At 38.1% G+C, this 27312-nt stretch overlaps 1 protein-coding gene across 1 annotated transcript in view; it reads right to left on the bottom strand.

Moving 5' to 3' along the window:
- Window positions 1-27312, bottom strand: part of Galntl6 (polypeptide N-acetylgalactosaminyltransferase like 6) — a 1076513-nt gene that overhangs the window by 373371 nt on the left and 675830 nt on the right. The window lies entirely within an intron of this gene.

Here is a 27312-nt window from a genome sequence, read left to right as displayed (position 1 = left end):
TAAGTTGTATTCCATTGTACAAAAACACGATTCATTTATATTTTCACATCTTGATAGATATTTAGTTTGTTTCATGCAACTATTATGAACAAAGCTATAGTAAGCATCTATGCATGAGTATTTGTCTATGTACAGGTTTTCATATGTTTTGGATAAATGTCTACTAATGCAGTTGGTAAGTCACACAATAATTCTGTATTTCATTTTATAAGAAATCACCAAGCCCTGTTCCTAAATTAGTTGTAAAAAATGACATTCTTAATTAAGTTTCTTCAGCCCTTAAGTTTTCTGGGCTGTGTTTGGATCTCCATTCACACACTTGTGTTTGGATCCCCATTCACACACTTGTGTTTGGATCCCCATTCACACCCTTGTGTTTGGATCCCCATTCACACACTTTAGTTCTAAATGAGTCTCTAGGAAGAAAGCAAAGACGTTGGTGGAACTTAACACATCACCCTTTGTCCAGGGACCATATTTCTATAAATCTAACTGTTGCCAGAATTACTGTGATGGCTGCAACACCAATGCACTTTAGCATAAATGTTACAATATATAAACACAATTTACTGCTTAAGAAAAACTCACATAGCCATGCATGAATCCATTTTCTTTTTTGGTTTTTCAAGACAGGGTTTCTCTGTGTAGTTTTGGTGCCTGTCCTGGATCTCGTTCTGTAGACTAGGCTAGCCTTGAACTCACAGAGATCCACCTGCCTCTGCCTCCTGAGTGCTGGGATTAAACATGTGCCGCCACCTCCTGGCCAAATCCATTTTTTTTTGAGATTTAAAATAATTTTAAATTTTTTTTTATTTTACAATACAATTCAGTTCTACATATCTGCCACAGATTCCCTTGTTCTCCCCCCTCCCATCTCCCTCCCCTTACCCCCAGCCCACCCCCCATTCCCACCTCCTCCAGGGCAAAGCCTCCCCCGAGGACTGAGATCAACCTAGTAGACTCAGTCCAGGCAGGTCCAGTCCTCTCCTCCCAGGCTGAGCCTAGTGACCCTGCATAAGCCCCAGGTTTCAAACAGCCAACTCATGCAATGAGCACAGGACCCGGTCCCACTGCCTGGATGCCTCCCAAACAGATCAAGCCAATCAACTGTCTCACCTATTCAGAGGGCCTGATCCAGTTGGGGGCCCCTCAGCCATTGGTTCATAGTTCATGTGTTTCCATTCAAATCCATTTTTTTTAAAATCTCTATTATGGCAGTAGAAGATCAGAATTTAGAAATTCACTTGTTGACATTTTTCTGTAATTTCATTTTCGAAATTTGTATTATCATCAACAACCTTTTCTCAGAAAATTTCTCTCAGTAAAAGAGAAAGAGATTTCTTTTAGAAGCTCACAGACAATGTGAGTAGTCAGGAAAAGTAACAGTTTCTGTTCTGATGAAATTATGGCTTTGACGGACCTGCTCTTTAAAGAGAATTAATAATTTTTCTTGTGGGTACAATATGTGCATGTCAGGTGGCAGGTTAGAATTAATTTTACAAAACAGAAATAATAAATAATAAACGTTTGTTATTTAATTGTATTAATATTTATTAGTATAACTAAGAACAGGTCTTAGTTTATCTATCACAAATATGTGGTTAGAATGGTTTCTAAACTATATTGTCAACTCAGGTATCTATTATCACAGTATTATTGCCTATAGTTTAAATTTCATTACAAATTAAATACACCTAAGTCATTTATACAATTATATTTTGCACAAGAGAGCCACTTCTTAGTACTCTTCATGTTTCCATAGTTTTACATTTTGAACCAGTTAAATTTGATGTCCAAAGAGACCTTCTAATTATGTATGAATCAGACAAAATATAGAAAGAGCAGTAAGGGGAAGAATGCATGTTTAGTTGCTGATAGCATACACAGAAACAGGTTCACGGCAACTGACAAACTGGCTATTAGCACTGATCTGAACACACACTGGGCACATGCAGGGTGAAGCAGCCACATGACTCAGGAATCAGTTTAAGGATTTTTAGAAAAGATTTTCTGTGTGCATATATGTTTTTGTTTAAAAAAATCAGACTTCCTGTACAACCTTTTCAATCTCCTTCACTTCTCTAAAAAGAGGATTAGTTTGCACATTTGACAAAGTGGCTGGCCTAAATTGCTGGGTGAAAGTTTTTGTGATAGGTTGTAGGATAAATAAGATTTATAAACAGTATTATTGTAAAAAGACAACTCTACCAAATTTGGCAGTTTCAATCAAGTTGTACAAGCTCCAGGAGAAATAATTACAAAATTCCTGAGCAAAGGGTTTGTTCATGCATTGTTTGTTTTCAAATGGAGGTTAATTACCAATTTATATTATTTAAAGCTAAATCTTTCATATATGCAAATTCAAGAAATGTCTGGAGAGCAAAGGAATGAGCTGGTGAGATGGGTGGGAGGAGAATGCTTGCTTTTGAATCACTGAATTTCTGTTCTTGCAGTTGGAAATGCTTGGCTGGCACAGGACTCCGACCGGTGTTTGGATATTTATGGGCACCATCAAGAGCCTGGCCTGCACTGATAGAAGTCGCAGCGTATTTCTAATGGCAATTATCTCTCAGGTCCTCATTATGCTTTGTGGTTGTATATGATCAACTTGGCATTTAAGAAGCAAAAATAATTATGGGAGATATAGGAGGTCATCCATCTCAGACTTGCATAGGGAGAAAGACAGCTTCTTTCTGAGTGATTTCCCAAGAAAAACACCACAGTCAATATGTCTGAATTATATATCTCAGACTGTGCTGTGCTCCAAGATACTCCACATAACAAAGGCAGATGGCCTATATATAAAAAAGAAGCTTGTTGATGTTGTTGGAATTATGTGTGTGCAGTCAGAGATCATATTTTCATGCAATTAGGCTGGGGAACTTGCCTTATGTTCCTAAATATCAAAGGTGGCGATGTCACGACAGATCCAATTATTTGACAATGGATGAAAACGCTGTGGAGTGAGAATATCTGAGGCAGCAAAATTTCCTCCAACATTCACAGTTGAAATCTGACCCAAATATCTTACCTTAAATAAAAGGGGAAAAAATGGCAACAGCAATAAAACTAGGACTCAGAGTGCCTGAATGTTCTTTAAAAAACTTGTGGGTGAAGGCCTTAGAGAATAGTACCGAGAGTAGACAGATATACTTTGTGTGCTTTCATGTATCCAAACCGAAGCAATGCTATTGATAGTGCCAATGTTTTCTGAGTGTAAGTGGAGGCTCCTCGAAAATCCCATTTAAGTGCTATATTGGCAACAAATTAAAATAGGCTGAATGTACACATTTTCTCATTGTGAGGTCTCTATGGAATGCAGACACCAACCTATTTAGACTATCAAATCCTACCTGACTAGAATGTCACCCCTTAGAAATCAGGAGCTATCGAGGTTACTGTAATTGCTACATAGCTTTCCCCAAAGCAAAATAATGTAGGCCCTTTTCTGTCTCTGACAAAGCACAAATAACTATTATTTAACAGCACAAAAGATGCCAAGCCTGGAGTACTTCATACCATGTTTCTCTGGTGGTTAGGAAGAAACAGAGAGAGAAACTACCCAGACTTATCCAAGTGTATAGATAACAAGAGCTTTAATTAGTGAGTGTATCATATCTCCAATTTTATGGTAGTAATTGATACCATGCCATTTGTAGAATCAAATGAAAAGAAAACATTTCATATTAAAATAGAACAGGGACATGCAGACAATGGACTTAGTGTCTCATCCAGCTGATATCACTCGGTAGCAAATGCTTAAGTTTTATGACTCCAGCATGTGAGAATGTATACTAATCGGGCCATGGTTGTGGATGTTAATAAAGTCTGGAACTATTTGTGGAGTCTACATCTCCCATATAATACTAAACAACAATTGAATCACCTGCTTAAGTTTTCACTCTTACTTAAAGTTTTAAAAGATCACTTTATGACTTACACATTTCCTCCAAATTTTTGTGTTTAATTTTTATTAGAGTCATTTCAGTGTTGCTATCAGTGATCTTAAATCCTCAACTCACAGATAAATGCATAAATGCTTCCTTGTGATTATTTGCTTTCCCCCAAATGTGTAAATAAAACTCTAAACTATATATGCCTGTGTATGAACAAGACAATGAAATAACAGTGCCTTAAAATTGAACTCTTTTAATTTTAAAATTGAGGTGTTTTCAGAGGATGGGATCCAATATAGCTTTAGAGGAATGTGATATAATGCTTTACACACAGGATCACAGTAAGTCACATTTAGAAAAATGTTCAAGGTCAATGACTGTAGTCCTTATAATCCTTATAAAAAGTTTTGAATCTATATGTCCCTCACTATTCATGGTTTTCTCCTAGGATGGGCAATTAAGTATCCTGCAGAGGAATATCCTTTCTTAGTTTTGGTCACATTCTTCTTATATCTTTAGCATATTTATATCTCTTTTATATAACACAGTCCAGAATTCAAGAAAATATTGAGGAATTGATAATTATAGATAATCCTTATTTTCTAAATATAATGCATAACACTTGTATAGGCTGATTTTTTTCTACTATAGGCCTGCCCCAATCATCTTCAACTAGACTCATGTAGCTGGTACAGGGATTTATTTCCCATGCTTAGGTGCTCTCTCATTATATTTGGCTATTTGTTTCAATGTGAGAGCTTTTGTATATCTCGTTTGTAATTTAATATTAATTCATGTTAGGTTTGTTTGCTGCATCTTATTCCTATGCTTAATTACGTCTTTATTGTGATATTAGATTATCAAAGCTAGAAAAGGAAGGTAAGCGTATCTGAACATCACTCAAGTCTCAAATCAAGTAATATGTATGCAAGCAGTTATGTTGGGATTGGAAGCCATTTTCTTTGCAGTTTTTTTTTTTTTTTTTTTTTTTTACACTCAACTACTTCAGGACTGAATTCTATATCCCTCAAATTTGTATGTTAAAATCCTCTCTGATGTGAAGGCTTTTGGATGGAGCCTTCAAGAAGACTGAATCATGAAGACAAAAAGCTCATGAGTAGAATGAACATCATTACAAAAGAGAACCATTCTAGAGAGTTCTTTAGGTCTAATGAGGAGAAAAGAAGATGGCTAGCTGCAACCTAGACGGGACCTCACCAGAACCCAACTAGCCCAGGACTCCAGTTGATATTTGTAGCCCTCCAGACACAAGAGAAACACATTTCTGTTATTTTTAGGGTACTCAGTCTATAGTACTTTGTTATAACAACTTGAACTAAGATATTTCCTTAGAGTCATGCATTATGTGGACATGCTTTAGCATGTGCTATAACTAAAGTGAACTTAAACTACTTTATAAAAAATGTATGACATTCAAATATAATGTTTTGCTTCTGTTACAGTCATATTTTATATAGTTTTTGAAGCAAAAACTAATCTTTTCTATCTCAGAGGTTGTTCTTCCTACTTAAGAAGCTAAATGGAGGAGGACTATGGGAAAGACGAGGAGCCAAAATGTAGATCCTTCTGGAACTTTTTACAGAAAGTAGATTCCTTTTAGAAACATAACAGTATAGCTATGATTTACCATTTTATACCTTGAAAGCTATAGTTTTGAACCAAAGGGAAAGGTTTACAGTTTTTTATTCTCTTTGGAAATTTTATTATAAAAGTTATACAGACGTTCTATCAATGTGTTATAGAGGAGTTTGAATACACCTAGAGATAGATTAAAGAAGTGGTTATTGACAGAAGTTGGCGCATCTTATTTCTCACCTTGAAAACTTAAATTGTCTTCACACAGGAAAGTCAGATATGCTATGCATAATGTTTGGCGAATATCCACTGGGGATGATGATTCTTCATCTTTTCTTTTATTAATTTTTTATTAAGAAAATGTATTTATTCATTTTACATACCAATCAAAGATCCCCCTCTTCCTCCCGCCCCTCCAGCCTTCCCCTCAACCCACCCCCCATTCCCTCCTACAAGAGGGCAAGACCTCCCATGGGGAGGCACATCCAGTAGAGGCAAGTCCAAGCTCCTCCCCTTGCCTCAAGGCAGTACAAGGTGACCCATCATAGGTAGTAGGCTCCAAAAAACCAGCTCATGCACCAGGGATGGATTCTGATCCTACTGCCAGGGAGTCCCTTAAGCAGATCAAGCTACACAATTGTCTCACTATGCAGAGGACCTAGTCCAGTCCCATGCAGGCTCCACAGCTGTTGATGCAAATTTCATGAGTTCCAACTAGTTTGGTTTGGTTGTCTCTGCAGGTTTCTCCATCATGATCTTGATGCTCTTGCTCATAGCATCTCTCTTCTCTCTCTTCAACAGTACTCTTAGAGCTCAGCCTGGTGTTTGGCTGTGGATCTCTGCATCTGCTTCCATCTGTTACTGGAGAAAGGCTCTATGATGACACTTAGGGTATTCACTGATCTGATCACTGGGGTAAGCCAGTTCAATTCAGGTGCCCTCTCTAATATTTCTAGTAGTCTAAGCTGGGGTCATTGATGATGATTCCTAGAAACTTCCCTAGCACCCAGTTTCTCTCTATTCTAAAGGTGTCCATTCCAAATCAGGAGACATAAAACAAAGAATCAGTGAGTAGTCAATGTGTCTATCTTTGGTTTGAAGGTGGCAGTTAGTATCTACCCAGAGCTTCACAGTGTATTATGTTTCAGGTCTGTTATATAATGGTGATAGCTAAATTTGGCATCGACAAAGGAGAAATGATTTTTTTCTTTCTGTATTTGCTACACTTGGAATTGAGGCAATATAACTGATGAGACGAATATTCCACTACATAGTTTGTGCCCTTCGTTATCTGGTAAGTGCAAAGAACATACCCAGGTAAAGAAAATATTGGCTAAGGATTTATAAATGTGCATGCTCTCTGATAAGAGAAAATTAAGCTTTTAATAATAGAAGACAGGTTGAGGAAATGATGAGGTTGAAAAAAATTTAAATAGTATAAAATGACAATATTAGGAGGATTAAACCAATAAAGTTCTATGTGTATTATATTTGAGGTACCTATAAATGATTTAAGCAGAGGCAGTAAAAATTAATAAAGTTCTATTGCACAGTGTATTTAAAATGCTTTTAAATGATCTAAGTAGAGTTAGTGAGGTAGCCAGCAGGCCATTATGAAGATCAAAGAGGAAAGAAAACGGGAAACATTTTTAATTACTCTACACTTTAGAATATAAACAACTTGTGGGATGCAGGAGGTGGTATGTGAAGTTGTCTTTTATTCCAATAACATCACTTTTCATATAACCCAGAGGCAACTGCTTAATGAGAATTATTTTAATTAGAATTCAATTAGACTCAAGATACTCATATTTCAAATCCCAAGATAAAAAAAAGTGGTCATAGAAATGAAAAGCGATTCTGGAGGTTTGTCATTCATTTATTTCTTGGGAACTCACAGGAAAGAAACTATCACTTTGGGCTGGGTGTGATCTCAGTGTTTACAGGTTAGAGGCTCTGTCCTCAGTGTCATGCTGCAGAAAGTAGTGAAGACATTAGAAGGTGGAGCTCATAGTTCATGTGTTTCCATTAGTTTGGCTATTTGTCCCTGTGCTTTTTCCAAGCTTGGTCTCAACAATTCTTGCTCATACAAACCCTCCTCTTTCTCACCAGTTGGACTCCTGGAGCTCCACCTGGGGCCTGGCCATGGATCTTTGCATCTGCTTCCCTCAGTCATTGGATGAGAGTTCTAGCACGACAGTTAAGGTGTTTGGCCATCCTATCACCAGAGTAGGTCAGTTTGGGCTTTCTCTCAGCCATTGCCAGTAGTCTATTATGGAGGTATCTTTGTGGATTTCTGTGGACCTCTCTAGCACTTTGCTTCTTCCTATTCCCATGTGGTCTTCATTTATCATGGTCTCTTATTCCTTGTTCTCCCTCTCTGTTCTTGATCCAGCTGGGATCTCCCGCTCCCTTAAGCTCTCTTTCCCTTTAACCTTGCCCTTCATTATCCCCACTCACATCCAGGTTGTTCATCCATTTCTCTGTCATTGGGCGATCCCTGTATCTTTCTTAGGGTCCTGTTTTCTAGGTAGCCTCCCTGGAGTTGTGAGTAGCAGTCTAGTCATCTTTGTTTTACATCTAGTATCCTCCTATGAGTGAGTACATACCATGTTTGTCTTTCTGAGTCTGGGTTACCTCACTCAAGATGATTTTTTCTAGATCCATCCATTTGCCTGCAAACCTCATGATGTCATTGTTTTTCTCTACTGAGTAGTACTCCATCGTATATCTGTACCACATTTTATTTATCCATTTTTCAGTTGAAGGACATCTAGGTTGTTTCCAGGTTCTAGCTATTACAAACAATGCTGATATGAACATAGCTGAGCAAGTGCCCTTGTGGTATGATTGAGCATTCCTTGGGTATATGCCCAAGAGTGGTATAGCTGGATCTTGGGGGAGATTGATTCCCAATTTTCTAAGAAAGTGCCATATTGATTTCTAAAGTGGCTGTACAAGTTTGCATTCCCACCAGCAGTGGGGGAGAGTTCCCCTTGCTCCACATCCTCTCCAGCATAAGCTGTCTTCAGTGTTTTAGATCTTAGACATTCTGACAGGAACTATGAACCAATAGCTGAGGAGCCCCCAACTAGATCAGGCCCCCTGGATAAGTGAGACAGTTGATTAGCTTGAACTGTTTGGGAGGCACCCAGGCAGTGGGACCAGGACCTGTCCTTAGTACATGAACTGGCTGTTTGGAGCCTGGGGCTTAAGCAGGGACACTTTGCTTAGCCTGGGAGGAGGGGACTGGACCTGCCTGGACTGAATCTACCAGATTGAACTCAATCCCCAGTGGAGTCTTTGCCCTGGAGGAGATGGGAATGGGAGGTGGGCTGGGGGGGGGGAGGCGGGGGGCAGGAGGGGGAGGACAGAGGAATGCGTGGCTGATATGTAAAATTAAATTAAATCATAAAGTAAAAAAAATTTAAAAAGTAAAAAAAAAAAAAAGGTGGAGCTCAGTGAGGAGTCATTAGGTCAACTGGAAATGCAGCCTTGGGAGAGATGGTGGGAACTCACTCCGTCTCAGTCTCTTTGGTGTTTTGTTTCAAAGGTTATTGCTTACCCCACACTTTTGGTGCTGCCATTATGACGCCAGCCACCATGAGGTCCCCACCAGAGCAGAGCCAATGCTGGTGTGTTGCATTGGAATTTCCAGATATGTTTGCTACATACACTTCTTTAGGGAGTAACAGCTTCTTGTTATAGAAAAGGGAAAACGACTATTACATCTATGTTTACCCATTTTGTATTCATTATAAAGGTACAGGAAAATGTCAAACTTAGAAAATAAAGGCAATGGCTCATCAGCTCAGGATAAAGGTAAAACTGGTGTAATGTGATTGCCAGGCTTTATACACACAATGTTATATATATAATATTTACTGTTAGTATGACATGGACAGAATCAAATATTCCAATATTTTAGAGTTTTAGTGGAAAATGAAATTGCAGATGGGTTGTGAACAAGCGACTGCCTGTAAAGACTCAGGATTTCCTGATGGGGTAATGCTTCAAGACCTCTAAGTTAATCTTTCATAAGGTTGAATCTTGGGGAGGAATGGAAGCCAAACCAAGAGAGATGAAAAACAGTTCAAGAAAATGTGTATCAGATGTAGTCCATGTATATGCTGAACAAAGGATTTCATCAAAGACTGGACAATCCAATGTCAAATGGGTATCCTATGTGAAGAGGTGTATTTTTTTTATTCTATAAATTTGCTTCTTGGCATGTATATATTACATTTAAAATGAAGAATAATTATAACCAGTAAATGTTTTCTTTTAGCACTGTGAGGAAGAGGTATTCTATGTACATAGAAAAGCTGAACCAATTTCTAAAGTGCAAAGAAATGTTGGAATGACACATGTATAGAAATGTCTTCCCGAAGCCTGAAGATGGACTGCAGTGGCATTTCATAGTGAACCCAAAACTTCCCCAAAGTGCAAAGACAAAACTTATCTTAGAGAAAGAAAGCAACATTTGCATGGAATGTCAAAGGCAGCTAATATCAAAGAGATGTTCAAAACAGGAGGAATCAGTTGTATGTGTTTGCTCATGACTGCAATCACAGAACTCTAGAGACTGAGACAGGTGGATTGCCTTGAGTTCCAAGCAGCCTGAGAAACATACTGAGTTCCAGGCCTGCCTAACCTACAGAGACCCTTCCTCAGGCAGACTGATATACAGACAGGCAAAACAAAACTGAGAACAATAATAAAAAATAGACTCCAAACCCAGTTTTGAGCTTTATCTCCTGCTCCCAAAACTTCTACCATTCCCAAAATCTTCAGAATGAAATCTAATCTTTGACATTGCTTTTGATACCCTGGATGATATATTCTGAATATATATTTCAGGCTAAAGTCGAATCTATGCACCCCTTAGGCTGCTCCCACTATTTACTAAGTGCCCCAAAACAGACAAATGAAAAGCAAACAAGATTGCTTAAACTTCTTAAACTGCGTGGCTTCCCCACAGACTCATCTTCTGTCTGGAGTCCTCCTCACCCCACTTTCCCATGTATCAAGTCAAGTGCAAAGAGCAAACTCCAACAATCCTTTGTCCTTGAAACACCCTTCTTTAGTCTAAAAGGTGTTTGTTTTCCTTTCTCTACAATTGTGTTCCCTTGCACCTTTTGTCAAACGCTCTCCTGAGAAACCTTAGACTCTAATTATCTCTACTTGCCTTATATCTCTTGCTACCCAGATAGGAATTCTCTTGACAACTGCAGACAAATCCTCTTTGTTTATGATTCCCAGACCCATGCTTAAAATGACAACTTACACATGAATGATTATTGAAAAGATGCTTTGGAACATTATCTCAGGCTGTGTTTTAATCTGTCACACGCAGATTAGAATATTTTAATGGATTATTTCTCCTAAAGTGGCTCTCAAGTTTTAGTGCCAAGAATTATAAAGAAGTTCGTGGAGATTCAACTCCCCCCACCCCCCCGTCACCAGGAGTGAGTGGAGCAGACATGGTGTGCAGCAGTATGAAAACAAGTAAAGACCTTGGTGGAATTCATGCAGATGGAGACCTTACATGTAGAGTGAAGGGCTCTTGCCAACTTAGGTATCCCAGAAGCTTAATTGGCCTTTACAGAAACTGTTCTCCTCTGTGCAATGAAACTTTCTTGAAGGTGGCAACCCAGGAAGAATCTGTTTCCCAGCCCCCTTGACAGAATGCTACATAGTGGCTGGTGACGACTCCTCAACAAGGCAGTAAGAGTGAAGCACCTTGTATCATTTCCAGGCCACAGAGTGCAAGAAGTGGTATGTGATGAAGATGATGGAGTTCCTCATCGGTAATGAGCAAGACATCTCCCATGGCAACATCAGCCTTCTGCCTGCCATGAAAGCCTACTTGATACTTTACACATGACAAATAGACTTTTATTGGGTTAGCTAGTTACATATTTGGGATTCCGGAATATAGTAAGTAGTGTTAGCATAAACATCATATTCAGATTTCAAGAACCAAGAGGGTTAGATGTCTATAGTCTTAGTGTATTAACTAGATAAAACAATAATCTTAAATCAAGATCTGTGAATTAATAATGTTTAAGTGTTCATGAGAAAAATCTACCAGTTCCCCGCTGTTTCAGTTCTAACTTTTAATGAAGGTGCATCAGACTGTACCAAAACCCATCATCAACATTTCATTTATAGATTAGGATTTTAACCTATTATATCAATAATTTGTAGTATATTCATTTATGTGATCTTTCATGAAATTATGAACTAAAGAGGAAATAACTGTCTGAAAATATAGTAAACATGAATTCCTCGAAATGTAAAGGCAAATAGAGAAAATAAAATGAGACTAAATTCTAATTAATAAGGTGTTGCTGCCGAGGCCTCCCTCCAAACTGGTACCCCACGAACATCAAGAGAATTATTCTGAAACCCTGTTAAGTTTCTTAACTCTGCTAGCTGTCCTTATAAACCAAAGCATCCTAAAATTCAAACAGCTGACAATTTGCAAGTTCCTCCCTAATTTGAGTCTCCTCCCTTTCCTCTAATTCATGAGGCATTTCATGATGCAGTCATAACAAACAAGAGACTTTCGATTTCCCAATGCACATATCATGCATGATTGGATCAAACATCATTTATAACATTATTGGATTCTACAGGAGCTATTATTACTCCCTTTTGTCAGAAAAGTGTTGAATTTTCCCAAGCAGAAATACGTCTTATGACTCTTCATTTGCATTTTAGAAGCCTCATTTCCAGGCATTTACTCTTTGTAAGTAAACAGATGGATTTTAAATATTAAAAACCCATTTGGTATGACTGAAAACTTAGCCGCCTACATTCCCCCATTACAGAAGCTTTGGGTGTGAAATTGAAAAGTAAATTATACTATGTTCAGTCTGAACAGAGTTCATCTAGAGCTTTGTCTTTGTTAAATTGATGGAGGAGGTTTATTTATGGACAAGGACCACAAAAGGCGCTGCTAGCTGGCTGGAGCATGACCCTGAAGGATGAAGAGGTGACTCCAGCTGATTTCCAGAGGTGTGATCTGGATACATCCCAGAAAGGACATCTTTCACACACCTAATGAAGATGCCATAGACAAGTAAAGATAACAACGGCGAAATGAAATTGCAAATTGCTCTCATGAGGGTCCCCAGATTTTCCCATTCATGGACAATTCCACCTGCTAAAGTGGCAACCTGCTGCCGTTTCACCAAAAGTTGGCTTAAAAGCTTGTGATGGGAAGCCAGCCAATTCTGATGTTTTAGCAACTCATTAGAAAGCAGGCAACAGACAACTGGATCACAATGTTTTCCCCTGAACCAACTGCTTTGTCACAAAACAGAAGCAAGGACTTTGAAGTAGAGGAGAACAAGTGGCCAGGGCTGAGGCAGGTTTTGAACAAAATACCTGTTTTCTGTACAGATGCATTAACCAGCGTCAGAGAAGACAGGTGCCGTGGGCTTCCAAGTCCCAGGTCTCCCCGGCTGCTTGGCTTTGCAGGGAGAGTTGATTGCTCTATTCGCCTGGAGTCACACAATGTAAAACTGGCCCATTATGTTCATTCTCAGAGTAGTAATCCCCCCCTCCAAAAAAAAAAAACCAACAGAAAGAGGGAGAGAAAGAAAGAGAGACAGGAGAGAGAGGAAGGGGGAAGAGAGGGGGAAGGAGGAAGGGAGAGAGGATGGAGGAGAGGAAGAGGGAGAGAGAGGGTCACTAGCACACAGATTCATTCAGAGTTAATAGAACTAGATATAGCAATGTGCTACGATATTCATTTTAAATGACTTAAAATTATTTAGAAAACCTAGCAAGGGATATAGGAAAATATTTGATACTGCAAACATGTAGAATTAATTTAGATTTGAGCATAGACAGTAGCTTTTTCATTGATGTTTAGCATTAGTCTTTCTATTGGAAAAGGAACAGATGTGATGTTTGATTTGTCTGGGCTTGCCCAGTTATTTAACTTTTCTGAGTCTCAATGTCTCGTCTTGATGTCTATTTGGCGGTTGCGGAGTACCTGAGAGGTTCTGGGGATTTCACCTATGCTTCATATGTCCTTTCTAAGAAATCGCCATATATAAATAAAGCATTTTAACATTCAAAAAGATGTTGTAAACTAGAAACACTAATTTCTTTAATTTTTTAGTGTTATTAAAATTTACTTAAGTGTATTTATATGAAAATTTATATTTCTAAGGTACATATACTTTTGGGGGTTAAGAAATTCAGAGAATGTTGTCTCAGTTGGCCTTAATAATTGGAAGAGATCTATTTTCTTGTCATGTTAGAAGAACATTCTTATGCACTAATACAAATAGAAGTGAAATACATGGTGACTTCTTATTTTTACAAACAGGAATTTAATACTGATATTTCTGGATATTAGTAATTTTTCCTGTATGCTCACCAGTTTGATAAGCTAGCAAGCTATGCAGATACATTTCAAAATGTCTACAATTGACTAATCAAGAGTACATATTTTAAATCATGTACGAGGAATACATTATTTATTTAGAAATAACACCCCTGAGCAGTCCCTGCACCTCATCAGGGCTGCACAATTGAGCCAACCCTGTTAGCCCAAGTGTGGGTGAGCAAGCCAGGGAGTTGTGAGCATGGGCGAGCTGTCCTCATTACCAAACTCTTTTGTATCAGCATGGGTGGGGGGAAAACTGCACCCCCTCCCCATCAATGCCTGGGGCAGGTGTTGAGAGCTGGCCCTGTAGTCATAAGAGAAGGAAAGCCAACCCTATTAGCGCGGGTGTGGGTGAGCTGCCCCGAAATTGCTGAAGTTGTAAACATGGGAGAGCTGTCCCCATTTCTCATCTGGCAGACCGACCTTACAGCTACCTAGGGCCACATCCAGGCTTATGACTTGGCCTGCCCCAACATTCATTCTGTCCATGACCTGCTGGAGCACGTGAAGGAAGCTGACCCACAGACCCGAAGCTGCAGAATCTCCCCAACACAGGGCAACAACAGGCTATCAAGGAAGAGTCCTAGTGAGGACCGAGACTAGATAGTGTCGTAGAAACCAGAGGCCACAAACCAGACCAATGACTCCGCAAGGAACACTTGAAAGTAAAGATTATGGACAAAGGGGCCTATGGCATGACTCACTGTGTCAAACTGCAGCTCCCATGACAAGATTTTTAGTTTTTTTTTCTTTAATTTTGTTTTATTGGGTGTGTGTGTGCAGGGGCAGTGGGCAGATGGGAAGGGATGGAGAAATGAATGGAATCATGATACACGATGTAAAAGACACATAGAATAAATAAAGAAATAACACCTTTTCTAATTCATACTTCACTAATCATTTTAAAACACCTTTTTACGGTCATGCATGTTTTTTGCACTGCTGTTTCATTATGAGACAGGGTTTCTGACATCATACAATCTTCCAAATGACTACAAATGCACATCGGCTGTTTGAGATATTGCACAGTTGGATTCACCAGAAATTCTTCTAAAACTTTTTTCTTTTATTATTATTTTTGTGTATGTGAGATGTACATGTGGGCACAAGTGTATGAATGGAAGCCAGAGAACAATTCTGTGGAGAATTTTCTCTTGCTTTACCCGTATATGGGCTCCAGGAACTGAAGTTGGGTCTTCAGGCTTTTGAGACAAATGCTATGCCTTCACTGGACATCTATTCCTACACATGTGGACAGCTGTTGTTTTCTCAACTCCTTCTGCAGCAGTTATTTGTATTTCTACATCGGAATCACCTACTTTTTTGCTTTCCACATTTTCTCTTAGAGGACTGTTTACAAAATTATCCAAAGCAGGATTAATACAGTTTTTGCTCAAGTGGCCACTCTTAGATACCCATAACTAGCCATGATTTTGTGGTTTGGGCTGTTGCAAAGTATGGTGCAGCTTTTATGTGGATGTGTATGCATGTATGTGTTTGTGTATGAGTCAACACATGTACACACACATTCAGAAAAATGTGTCCTCATCATTTAGACACACAATGATCTTCAAGTGTTTTTATTGAGAGCTTGGAGGAAGCTTATTAAGAGCTGAGCCTGGAGAAATTAAATAATAAATCTTGAGCTTGAGCAAAGCTGTCATAGAAAGTAGTGAGGGAAGGTGACAGTCTGTTTAGGGAATGTAAGCACATGTGGGTGATGATTAATGATGAGAGGTTAGACTGGAAAGTTGTTAGAAGACATGCTGTAGAAAGCCAGACTTACACATGTAAGAAGTTGGATCGTATTCCAAAGGAAAGGTGAGATGTGGTTTTATATGATATAACAAGGAGTGACATGATCAGATTTTTGTGGAATAAAGACTCTTGTAGTAATATTGCCAAAAAAGGATAGAAAGAGACAGACAGATCTGGCGACAGACAGATCTGGCGACAGACAGCTCATCTAATGGATGAGGAATAAAATACAATTTTTAGGAGTAGTGACCTGGGCCATTTGCTGTTCTGTGTATACATGTCAGTGCAGGTGTCTTTCAGGCTTCTTTGTCTATCCATCTTCATCTGTATCACCCAGAGGAAGGCCCAATGTTCTCCATCAGTTAAGGTTCTTGTGAGACATGGGACCATGAAGGATTTCTACACACTTTCCTTAAGATATAGGTATTTCCAAATATACAGCTGAATATATACTCTTCACAACTTTTCCCATAACCTCAAAAAAACTATGGACATTATGATAATTTTAAGATCATAGTTTCACAGTGCTTAAAATTAGCACATACTTTCCTATACTTTGCTAATTTTCTTGTTAATGATTTTGCTAATTTCCCCACAAAATGTTGTGAAGTCCGTTCTCCACAACAAAAGATAAAGTTTGGAACAAGGAATCAGGAGGCACTTTTAGGCCACGTCTTGCTCCTCTCCCTAAGGAGGAAGCCTACTTATACACCAGGAGGGCAAATGTGCTTTCATGCTCAAGGGCTGTCTGTTATTAAAATCATAAATCATAAAGCATTCTGCAGAAGAGCAAATACTATAAATACTACTTCAAAACAATCATTAAAACTTAATAACACATTCTTCTTGTCTGTGCCAATAATTTAGAATGAGCTTAAAAGTCAGAAGATACATTCATACCAGTTTCACTGGTTAATTTACCATTATCTGCACCAAATGTAGCTCTCCACACCTTTCATTTTTCATTTCTCAGCCCCCTGCCACCACTTTAAACATCTTCCTAACAATTCTGAAAATCATGCTCTAATGACTTCATCAAGAAATGGACTACTTTTTTTCTGAACCCCCAGAGCAGTTGTTGGTAAATATTCATTTGTCAATAAGTCATAAGCTGTCTGGAATACCTTTCCCATTGGCTTTGGATTGTTAGATCTAGAAATAACAGCAGCGATCTTCGGTCCTCCAGATTTTACACTTTGCAATTGTTTGTGATAGCTGTGATGCTAGAAGTGCTTCTGAGAGCTTGGAAGGGAGGTCATGTTACCTCCTTTACAGATAAATTTACACCCATTTATTAATTAATCCATCTAGCAAGAGACATGTAGGATATCATTGGTAGAGAATTTTCAAAAGTTTGAAAGTCTATTTGGAGATATTGTGGTGATATATTGTGTACCCTAATAAAATTTGCCTGAAGATCATAAAGACAAAGCAACAAGCCACTGCATTAAACATAGGGGCCAGGCAGTGGTGGCACACACCTTTAATCCTAGCACTTGGGAGGCAGAGATCAGTCTGGATCTCTGTGAGTTAATGCTACCCTGGACTACATGAGATTGACTCAGTCTAGGAGAGAAACAGAGCCAGGCAGTGTTAGCACATACTTTTAATCCCAGTATTTGGGAAGCACACATGTCTTTAACCCCATGAAGTAATAGGAGGGTGGAGAAGGATATATAAGGCATGAGGAGATAGGAACTAGAGCCTTTTTAGGCTGAGGAGTCCTAGAGGTAAGATGTGGCAGTGGCTTGATCCTTTGTCTCTCCAATCTTCAGGTAAATTTTATTAGGGTACACAATGTATCACCACAAGAGATAGATGATGAAGATTTTTAAGTTTCTTTAAAACATAAAATAAATAATAAGTATAAGAAAACAAAGTTTAACGCACTCAATTATTAGCAACCTTTAGGGGGATTGTTTATTACTTTGTATGTACATATTACTATCTAATCTTTGAATTATCTTCAGATTGGTCAGTTCAGTGGATGCTTTTCAACACCTCCCCTGCTGACTTGTTGGCAGTGCTGCAAGCAGATTGTTTTTGTCTTTTCCTTCTCCACATAAGTGCCCCCCCCCTTTGACTAAGTACAGCTCAGTCTAGCTTACAGCATCTTTTAACCATTACATTTTGGGTTTTTGTAAGTTTTCCTTTACCATTAAGTCTATGGTAAAGGAAGCCATGCTAATGAGACGAGAAGGTTGTTTAGAGGGCTTGACATCATTGATCAGTCATAAAAACACTAAGGATACAACACTTCATTTAATGCTCCATCAGAATTAAAGTGATGAAGCATTTACAATTGCATCTCAATTAAAGAGGCAGAAACTAGAAACCAGGAAAACTGAGGCAAGAACCTCCTTTGTCAAATTTCACCTTAAAATATGTTTGTGTTCCAGCTACTTGCCGACAGATAGTTGGATGATAATGTTTAACATATTGTTTTCCAAAAATCTAGGATTAAGTTGATACCATGACAAGTAGAACCATCACAAAGACACCCAGAATAAAGAAGCTCAATCTTGCCTCTCCATATTGATCCAGATCTAGTCCAAGGACTAGGTATTAAAAAGTTCAAGGGACGGGGAGGTAGCCATTACTTGTTTCCTAGGATGGAGGTGAGATGGGAATCTGGAAGTCTATGAGGTGGAAAACGCTTTCCTAGGTTGTCTCTAGAGGAAATAGCAGAGCAGGCAGGAAGGGTGAGTCTCAGAGGAAAGAGAAGTAGTTCACGTAGAAAAGCCTGGCACCGTGCTGATGGGAGTAAAGTGCTGGGGGGACATAGAAGAATCAGAATGGTCTGGCGGATGGGTACTTGGGCCTAGAAATGAGATGAGTTAGGAATCTGAAAAGTGAAATACAACCACACAGACTGCAAGAGAATAGGACTGGGTGATAGAAGAAATGGGAAGAGAGGAAAAGTCAATAGATTTTCAAAGAGTGTCTGTGTATTGATGGTGGTGTTGGCTTGGGGAAGAGCCAGGGTGGGCTGTCATAATGAAGACAGTGACTATATTGAGAAAACACAGGGCTGAGAACCTTTGTGAAATCTTATGAGGACTAGAATGTATCTGAAGATATCAAGGATTCAGTTCTCAGGAAGGCATAAGTAAGATGACTGAGAAGAAAGGGCATCATGGTACCCAGATGTGTTCTGGATGGTTGGACAAGTAGGAAGGAAAGATGATCTTGCATCTTGTGATGTGCTTGCTTTATGACACATCTGTTTTCTTTATTTTAGGTCATAGCTTTGTTATTTGTATTCTAATGTCAACTTATGTTATCTTGTTACAATTCATGTCTTTCTGTTAGTCTTACTAAGTCCTTGGTTTGAAGTCATGTTATATATAAAGTATTTGTACACAAATGAAAAATACCCAATCATGAAATGATTAAACTTTTGGATTATTTTCAAGTGATAAACTATGCACCCCTTTTAAAAATGTCTGGGTGCTGGGGACAGCCTTTTAAGTGCTAGGACCTGAGTTGGCACACTTATGATTTCGGTTCTGGGGAGGTGTAACAGGAGGGTTCTTGACACATAATGGCCAGTTTGCCCAGTCAAGTCTGAGCGCTCCATACCAGGGAGAGATACTCACTCAGGAAAAATAAAGGTGGGCATTAGGACAGTACCTAAAGAATGTTTCCTGAAGGTTGTTTCTGACTTCTGCACCCATGGGCACACTTCCCTGTATACCCACATTTGTGTACCCCCTATGTACACATGTGAACATGCATATATACCTGTATACATATACACACATAAAGTCTAGTGAAGGATGCAAAGAAGGGGAAATATGCAGTTATACTCTCTTCTATGATGATTTCTAGAAACAAAGGAGTTGATGACCTACATAAAGTACCAAGATCCAGTGAATCAAGTGACACCATCAACAGAAAAATATGTGTGTATTTGTGCAGCTGGAGTGTTTTTGCTGGGATCGCTGACTCCCCAATAACCACAGAGAGACTTTAAATGTTCTGCTGATAGATTAGGCTTGTTACTAACTAGCGTTTACAACTTAGATTAACCCATATTTCTTATCTACACTCTACCATGTGGCAGTACATTTTTCAGTATGGCATGTTTATCTCCTGCTTCTTCCATATCTGGCTGGTGAGTCTGTCACTCTTTCCCCCAGCATTTTCTCAGTTTGACTCTCCTGCCTAACCTCTTCTTGCCTAGCTATTGGCCAGTCTTTTATTAAACAAATCAGAAGATGCCTTGGCAAAGACATATCTTCACAGTGTACAAAATGATTATTCCATAACATTTCCCCCTTTTCATTCTACACAGTTTTTAGTTTTATTGAGTTGTATCTAATTGGCTATTTACTTGTTAATTAGGTTTTTAATTTTAGTTCTTTGAGTTTTAAAAGGAAAGTTATTTTGCTGCTTTCAAATGCTATCTCATTACATTTCTAGATTCTCAAAGTCTAATTATATTTCATTAAACATGCGATCTGTCTATTGTTATGTATTCGGTCTGATAATTCTATCTTTCTGGGCCTAATTTGTGGCTTTTGTACATGTATATTTGCTTTCCAGGCACGTTGAGTAATTTTATATTATGAGAAAAATTCCTTGGATACATCTGTCAGGTTCCTTTGAGGCATTTGATTAAATTGCATTTGTTTAAGATATAATTTGTTTATGCCTGCCAACTTCCTTGATATTCTATTATCCTGGGGTGTTTTATTATAACCTTTATATTTTGACCTGGGATTTAAAAATATTGTATATTCCTTTCTATGGATTTGCATTAGGAATTAACAGAAGCACTTGATCATTTTACTTACTAGTCTTTTAGATAATGTTGAGGAACTAAAATTTGCTTTTATAGTGGACTCACCTCTCTTACTTTCTTTCTTCCTTGTCCTCTCCATCATTGCTTACTTATAGAAGTTGTTGTTCAAAGGTGTTAGAATTGTATAGTATTTTCTTTAACTATGTATCTGTGAAAGCCCAAGTTCAAGCTTTGCAATTACTTCCAGCTTTTCTATGTCTATTGAAAACCCAGACTTAAGTCAGTGACTCCTAAGTAAGGGTGCTATTTTCCTATCAGAGAATTTGAAAATGTGGGGTCACTTTTGGTAATCTGGTAAGTAAGGAGTGCTGTTAATTTTGAAATGAGTTTCTTTGGGAAAACACTACTCTCTAATCTGAAGTTTGGACTAGCCCACTAAAACTGACATATGTCCTTGAGACAAACTCTGCATCTAGAACCAGTTTTATGCTATGGCAGGTTTACTTTATTATCAGCCACGACACATCCACACATGCACACAGCTGTACATAATGTGATTTTTCTTTGAATATTTCAAGTATTCTATACTAGCACAGATTTTTTTCTAAACCTTTAGCATATATTCTGTCATCAGAGGTGAACACAAAAATTGTTAAGTAAGAAAAATCTGAATATATATTGAGGTTACACTATGTAACATTTCCTAGAGAAAAGATAAGCACTTAAAATGTATGAGTTTCTACTAAATGAAAAAAAATCAGCCAAAATTCTTGACCCCAGAAGTCAATGTTGGCTGAAGGTCTCCAAAGAAGCTGTGTGTTGGTTATAGACCCAGATGACTGCTTGTTCTGATACCTAGGACATCCTGATTATGAAGTCATAGAGTGCAGAAAACTGAGAGCCCAGTCATTTTTGGTTAATTAAGTCCCTTTATAAACTATTATCTTAACTTTATGTTTGAATGTTGTGATTACCTGCACAAAATCAAGCCAGTCAATATTTTAGACTGAATTATGGAGGTGCTTATATGTTCCCACTCTGAGGCATTACTGACAGTTGTCGGCTTCTGGGGGAGAACTAAAACTTATTTAAGGATGACCTTTGGTAGGTCAACCATACTCTAACAGACTCCTCCCTCCCAACATGAGTATATGGGCAGCACAATTTGGACTTGGTAGATTATTTGTAGATATTAGAATAAGAGAAGAGGAAATTGGGAAGGGTGGAGGGTTGGAGTGGATGTGGGAGGAGTTGGGGAAAAGAGTGAGGGAAGAGTGATTTCTATTGTATGCTGTTTAAAATTCTCAAAGGACTAATTCTATTTAAAAAGACTTTGTGCAAAGCTAGCTTTAGAAATTAGAAACATGTCAAAAATACTGTTATTTAAGGAGCTAATGACTTAGCAATGGTATTGAAATATTTGCTTTTATAAATAATCATTAGCAATAAGATCGTCTTTAGATTCCAGTGATAAATCATTTTTTTATTTTCTTTATAAAATAAAAAATAAGCCACTCTGTGATGTAAGATAATTTTCACTATATATGCTGTTTAGTAAGGGCAGAAAATTACCTTCACTAGCATCACCTGTCTCACTGCCAGTCTTAGTTTCTTCTGGAAATTTCAAAGGCATATTATATGTGAGGGTACTTTGGAAAGTCCATAGAATTGCCAGACAAGGTTATTCTTATCCCTGGTATTACTAGTCTACATTTCCTTGTCCCTTGACTCAAAGCATGTTCTACTATCTGTGATGGGCTAGTCTTATGAGTTCATGCCTATCATTGAGTTCATGCCTATCATTATCAGTGTACTTTGGGGAGGCTGGGGAGCTAATTTTCCATGGGTTAATACTGATTAAGAAATTTTCTGACTCAAATATTCTTGATGATTTGGGAAGATGTGAAAGTTGGTGATGAGAAAATATTTGTTGAGTATTTATATTTTCTCAAAGTATCGTGGACAGCGAGGGAGCCCTGGTTAGAATGCAGAGGTACCCTGTTTCCGTTTTAGACTCAGTTAACAACAGCCACCACCTAATGAGGCATCCATAGGAGCCTGTGCTAACAGTTACTTTGAGAAACTGCCCCAGGAGAGTTAACAAACTAAGGAGCAATCTGTTAAATAGCACACAGTTGGAAACAAGACAAAAGTGAGCTGTGGAAAAGAACGGGACCTTTCCACATAGGGAACATGTTCAAATACATACACATACACACACACACATACACACACACACACACACACACACACACACACACACACTATTCTAATATAGGCCAACTTTTTGAACATATAAATATATTTGTGTAAATCAAATTGTTATCTTAGAACAGAAAATATTTTTGAGGAGAACAAACCAATAAAGAATTTTACACATTGTGGATTTTAAGTCCTTGTTATTGAGTTTTATGATTCCCTTGTTTATTCTTAAAAATCTATTTTTAATTCTTTTTCCTATTTGGCTGCTTTGCATTATAATTTAAGTCATTTATATATTTTAATGTGGTGGTATTTCTCCAATTGCTTGGGCAGACACACACTCAAATTAATGATGCAGTTCTTTAAGGTGACCCAGGAGAAAGAGTTTATTAAAATCATATTGCTGTATAAGCAATTTCTTATAAGACCAGCTAGGCAATCTTGCCCCTAGAGTGGTGGCCCTCTCAGGTTCTTCCCAGGGAGTGACAACATCTGGAGATGGATTGGCAGGGTCAATTCCAGTGACTGACAGATTGTGACACCCGATGATCTCTGGTCAGCTCAAGGTTTTCTCTGAAACCTGACCCTTTAACTGTGTGTCCCCATAGGATGCAACTGCTGACCTCTGAAACCCTTACTGACAACCAAAGAATTTCAATTTCTATGTGAAAGTATTTTATTCTTATTTTGTTGTGTTCCCTAAGCTTCACCCCCCAAATCTGTAGGTTAAAAATCTAGGGTTTTCTTTTCTTTCTTTCTTTTTATTTTTTGTTTGGTAAGTTTTTTCCTAAAGTAACAACTTGTAGTAGAAAATATTTTCTGAGCCTAGTATGTATTGAGTACATTCAGAATTTTATGTTCTGTAACTTATTTCATCTCAACACACTGGCAAGCGGGTGTGTTATTTGGCCTTTAATAAACAAGAAGACAACTCAGAGAAGCTGTGCATTCCATTCATGATCATGGATGTTGATAAATGTCAAATACAGGATATTTCTGTTAATGGGTATGTATGTTTAAACAGTGTTATTTTTAACAAAATCTCAATTGTTTGATTTTACTGTAGCTGGAGTTTTCTCCAGTCTTGCCCAGGCCTGCAGCTCCTAGACCCAAATAAACACATAGAGGCTTATATTAATTAAAACTGTATGGCCTAATGGCTCAGGCTTCTTGCTAGCTAGAACTTACATCTTAAATTAACCCATTTCTATAAATCTATATCTTGTCACATGGTTTGTGGTATATTGGTGTCTTTACATCTTGCTTCTTCCGTGTCTGGCTGGTGACTCCTGACTCAGCCTTCCTGTTCCTGACATTCTTCTTTCTCCTTAACCTGCCTATACTATATACTTCCTACCTGGCTACTAGCCAATCAGCACTTTATTTATCAACCAGATCAGAGCAACACACATTCACAGCATACAGAAAGACACCCCCAACACTTCCTCTTTTCCTTTTTTCAAAAAGGAAGGTTTTAACTTTAACATAGTAAAATTACATATAAAAAACAATTATCAAGCAGGAATTATAATTACAATATCTAGCCTATTTATATTTGGCAAAATTAAAGAAAATATCCTATCTATCCTATATTTGTGAGTCTAAAGTGTCATATCTATCTTATCCACTAAAGACTTGGGAGTCAGATTCTGGGGTGAGAGCCTGCTAGCTCAGAGAAGCAAAGAAAGCACCCAGCTGACCTTCCTCCTCTGCCATTGTCCCAGAAGCCTCTCCTCTCTCCTACTGTCTCAAACAAATCTCCTCAAACTCACTCTCCCTCTCTTCTACTTCATGTCTGTCTTTCTATCCATCCTCCTGACTTCCTTTTAATCTCTGTTGTTTTTTTTAATCGTCTTATGTTCATTTCCAGTCAACTGGTTGCTTGCTCTGCCTCTTGACCCCTGGTTGACTTTATTTCATACTGCTTACAATATTTAAGCAGAAAGCTCTTAATTAAAGGTGTGAGCCACACCACAACTAGAAACAGTTTTTTTTTTTCCAGTAAATAACACAATCTTGGGGTTCACAGTATGATCAAATATCCTGCAACAAAAAAAAGAAAAACTTTTAGCTCTAAGCTCATTGTGTTATCATTGTTTTCCTATTTTTTCCTCACTTACACTACAGGGTTTTTATATATCACAGCTTATATAAAATGTCTGGAACAGCATGCAACATCGAGAAGGTGCTTTGTGAATGTGCAGACATCTATGAAAGGGAGAGACTAACACTGTCCCACAAGTTTCTTTATCCTGTCACACTCTGAGAGTTTTGTCACCTGGAAGCATGGGGCCATGGTTCAGAAAATAAGCAGTGCCTATGTACTCCAGTTATGCTCCTCTTAACACAGTGAAATAGAATACAGTGGGCATTATTTTCTAGAAACATGTGAGGTAGCTTTAGATAGAATGAAGGGCAATTTATGAAAACAGAACTAGAAAATGAAGACTTTGAAATAGGAAATGTATTGTGACTGTGAGGAATAATAAAGTTTTGAAGTCACATTGACTTTGTTCCTCCATGTATATAAATCTTTCAACATAGAAAATCTAAATTGTGGTGATATATTGTGTGCTTTAATAAAGCTTGCCTGAGAATCAGAGGACAGAGCCAGCCACTAGATTAGACATAGAGGTCAGGCAGTGGTGGCACATACCTTTAATCCTAGCATTCGGGAGGCAGAGATCTGTCTGGATCTCTGTGAGTTCAAGACCACCCTGGACAACATGAGATTGACTCAGTCTAGGAGAGAATCAGAGCCAGATAGTGGTGGCACACACCTTTAATCCCAGCACTTGAGATCTCATGCCTTTGCTTGGGAAGCATGCATGCCTATAATCCCAGGAAGTAATATGTCAGAGTGAAGAAAGCTATATAAGGCATGAGGAGACAGGAACTAAAGGCTCTTTTTGTCTGAGGCCTTTTGGGTGAGGACTCAGAGGCTTTCAGGATCGGCAGAGGAGTTGGTGAGGTGAGGTTGACTGTGGCTTACTCTGTTTCTCTGATCTTTCAGCTTGTACCCCAATATCTGACTCAGGGTTTTCTATTAATAAGACCATTTAAGATTCGAACAACACCAAATGATCCAACAAACTGAATGAGTGAGATTATTTTATATTAAATATTTAAAGGAAACCAAGAAAAGGAAATTTGTTGCCTAGGAGATTAAGATTTTATATCACAGAAGAGATTATTTGTGATATACAATGATTACCAATATCAACTATGTACACTGAGCAAATTAAATCAGTCCTAATTGAACTCATTCTTTTCTGGTAGTAATTGATCAATCAGAAAACACTATATGAGAAGAACCTTTTATCTAGCAGCATTTTAGTAAGAAAGTAACAAATTCAGAATAATAGAAAAATGTCATGGAGGTCAACATAGACAGTACAGTGTAAAACCTTATAAAGGATGCTCCCAAGTCCAAAGCATAAATGTTTGAGAAAAAGAACCCAGCAGGAAACCCAAGAGTCTTTCATAAGCACCACTCTTCAGCCTCTGCAACATAATGGGAAGAGTTTGTTCATGTTGTCCGTGTGATAAAAATAGCAATAAGTGGATGGCGAAGAAACAACTTGTTAAAAGGTTTCTCTAAAAACAACTGGGTGACCAAATAAAGTAACTGGATTGTGCCCCTTACATCTTATGAGCAACACTTATGAGTACACACTAAGCCAGGCTTTGAGCTGTAAGGTAAAGGGGAGCACAAGAAGAGCATTTGGCAGCAGTAGAGACATTTCTAAGATAATGTCTTATTTTAGTTTTCCTGTTCAGTGTATGTCTTTCTGGTTTCTGAAATATTGATCAAAACATTGACTCAAGAGTTGTTAAACCTAGAAATCAAGAGTTTCTCTGAGGGGAAAAAACATGGCTACAGATTACCTGAAATGTACAATGTACAGTTGGAATTATACAGTAGTATATTCTAGTTTCAAAATCCTGACATATGTCAACTGGGAAAACTTCATTTCCAGGTTTCAAATAGTTATTCTCATCCAGATGCAAGATCCTAGGCTCAGAGCACTATCATCCTCAAAGCCAGAATCTCAGCACCACCAACCAACACTTCTCCAGTTCTCTAAATCCAAAGAACCGACTTGACACACAGTTCTCCGGGTCTCCACCTCTCTCGTTCCTTCCCCGTTCATTCTCACTTACTGCTGCCTCTCCTTCCACCCATTTGCATCTTAAACCAAGACTCTGACCTGAGAACCTACAAATGAAAGAACACTCACAAAGGAACAGGCATTATTTTACAGAGCTGAAAATCTTGGTTTTCTTTCATTTAAATGATGATAAAATTGTCAATAACCTATACTTGCTAAACGGTATTAAACACCTAAGTGATTAAAAATATACTTTAAAAACTAGGTTGACCTGCTGTTAATGGAACACCCAGTACTTTGTCCAAGATGTATCATGTTTAATTTACTTAGGAAAACACATTCCTGATACCACAAAATTCCAATGATTATACTTAATTTCAGCATTTTGTGAATCTAGATACATATTAGAATTAAAAAAACATTTCTCTGAAATGAGGAAATAAAATAAAGTATTGTTTAAAGTGGTGAACATACTTGTTAGTAATATTTGTGGAAACATCAATCAGCAACACTGCATTGACCTAAAAAATATTTTAACAGTAAAACCAAATGATTAATCAATATCCCATATCAAATACCTCACAGGACTATAAA

The sequence above is a fragment of the Peromyscus maniculatus genome, chromosome 17 (genome assembly GCF_049852395.1).
Source record: "Peromyscus maniculatus bairdii isolate BWxNUB_F1_BW_parent chromosome 17, HU_Pman_BW_mat_3.1, whole genome shotgun sequence".
Taxonomy (NCBI): domain Eukaryota; kingdom Metazoa; phylum Chordata; class Mammalia; order Rodentia; family Cricetidae; genus Peromyscus; species Peromyscus maniculatus.
Note: the sequence above shows the minus strand (reverse complement) of the source record. Positions and strands in the feature narration are given on the sequence as shown.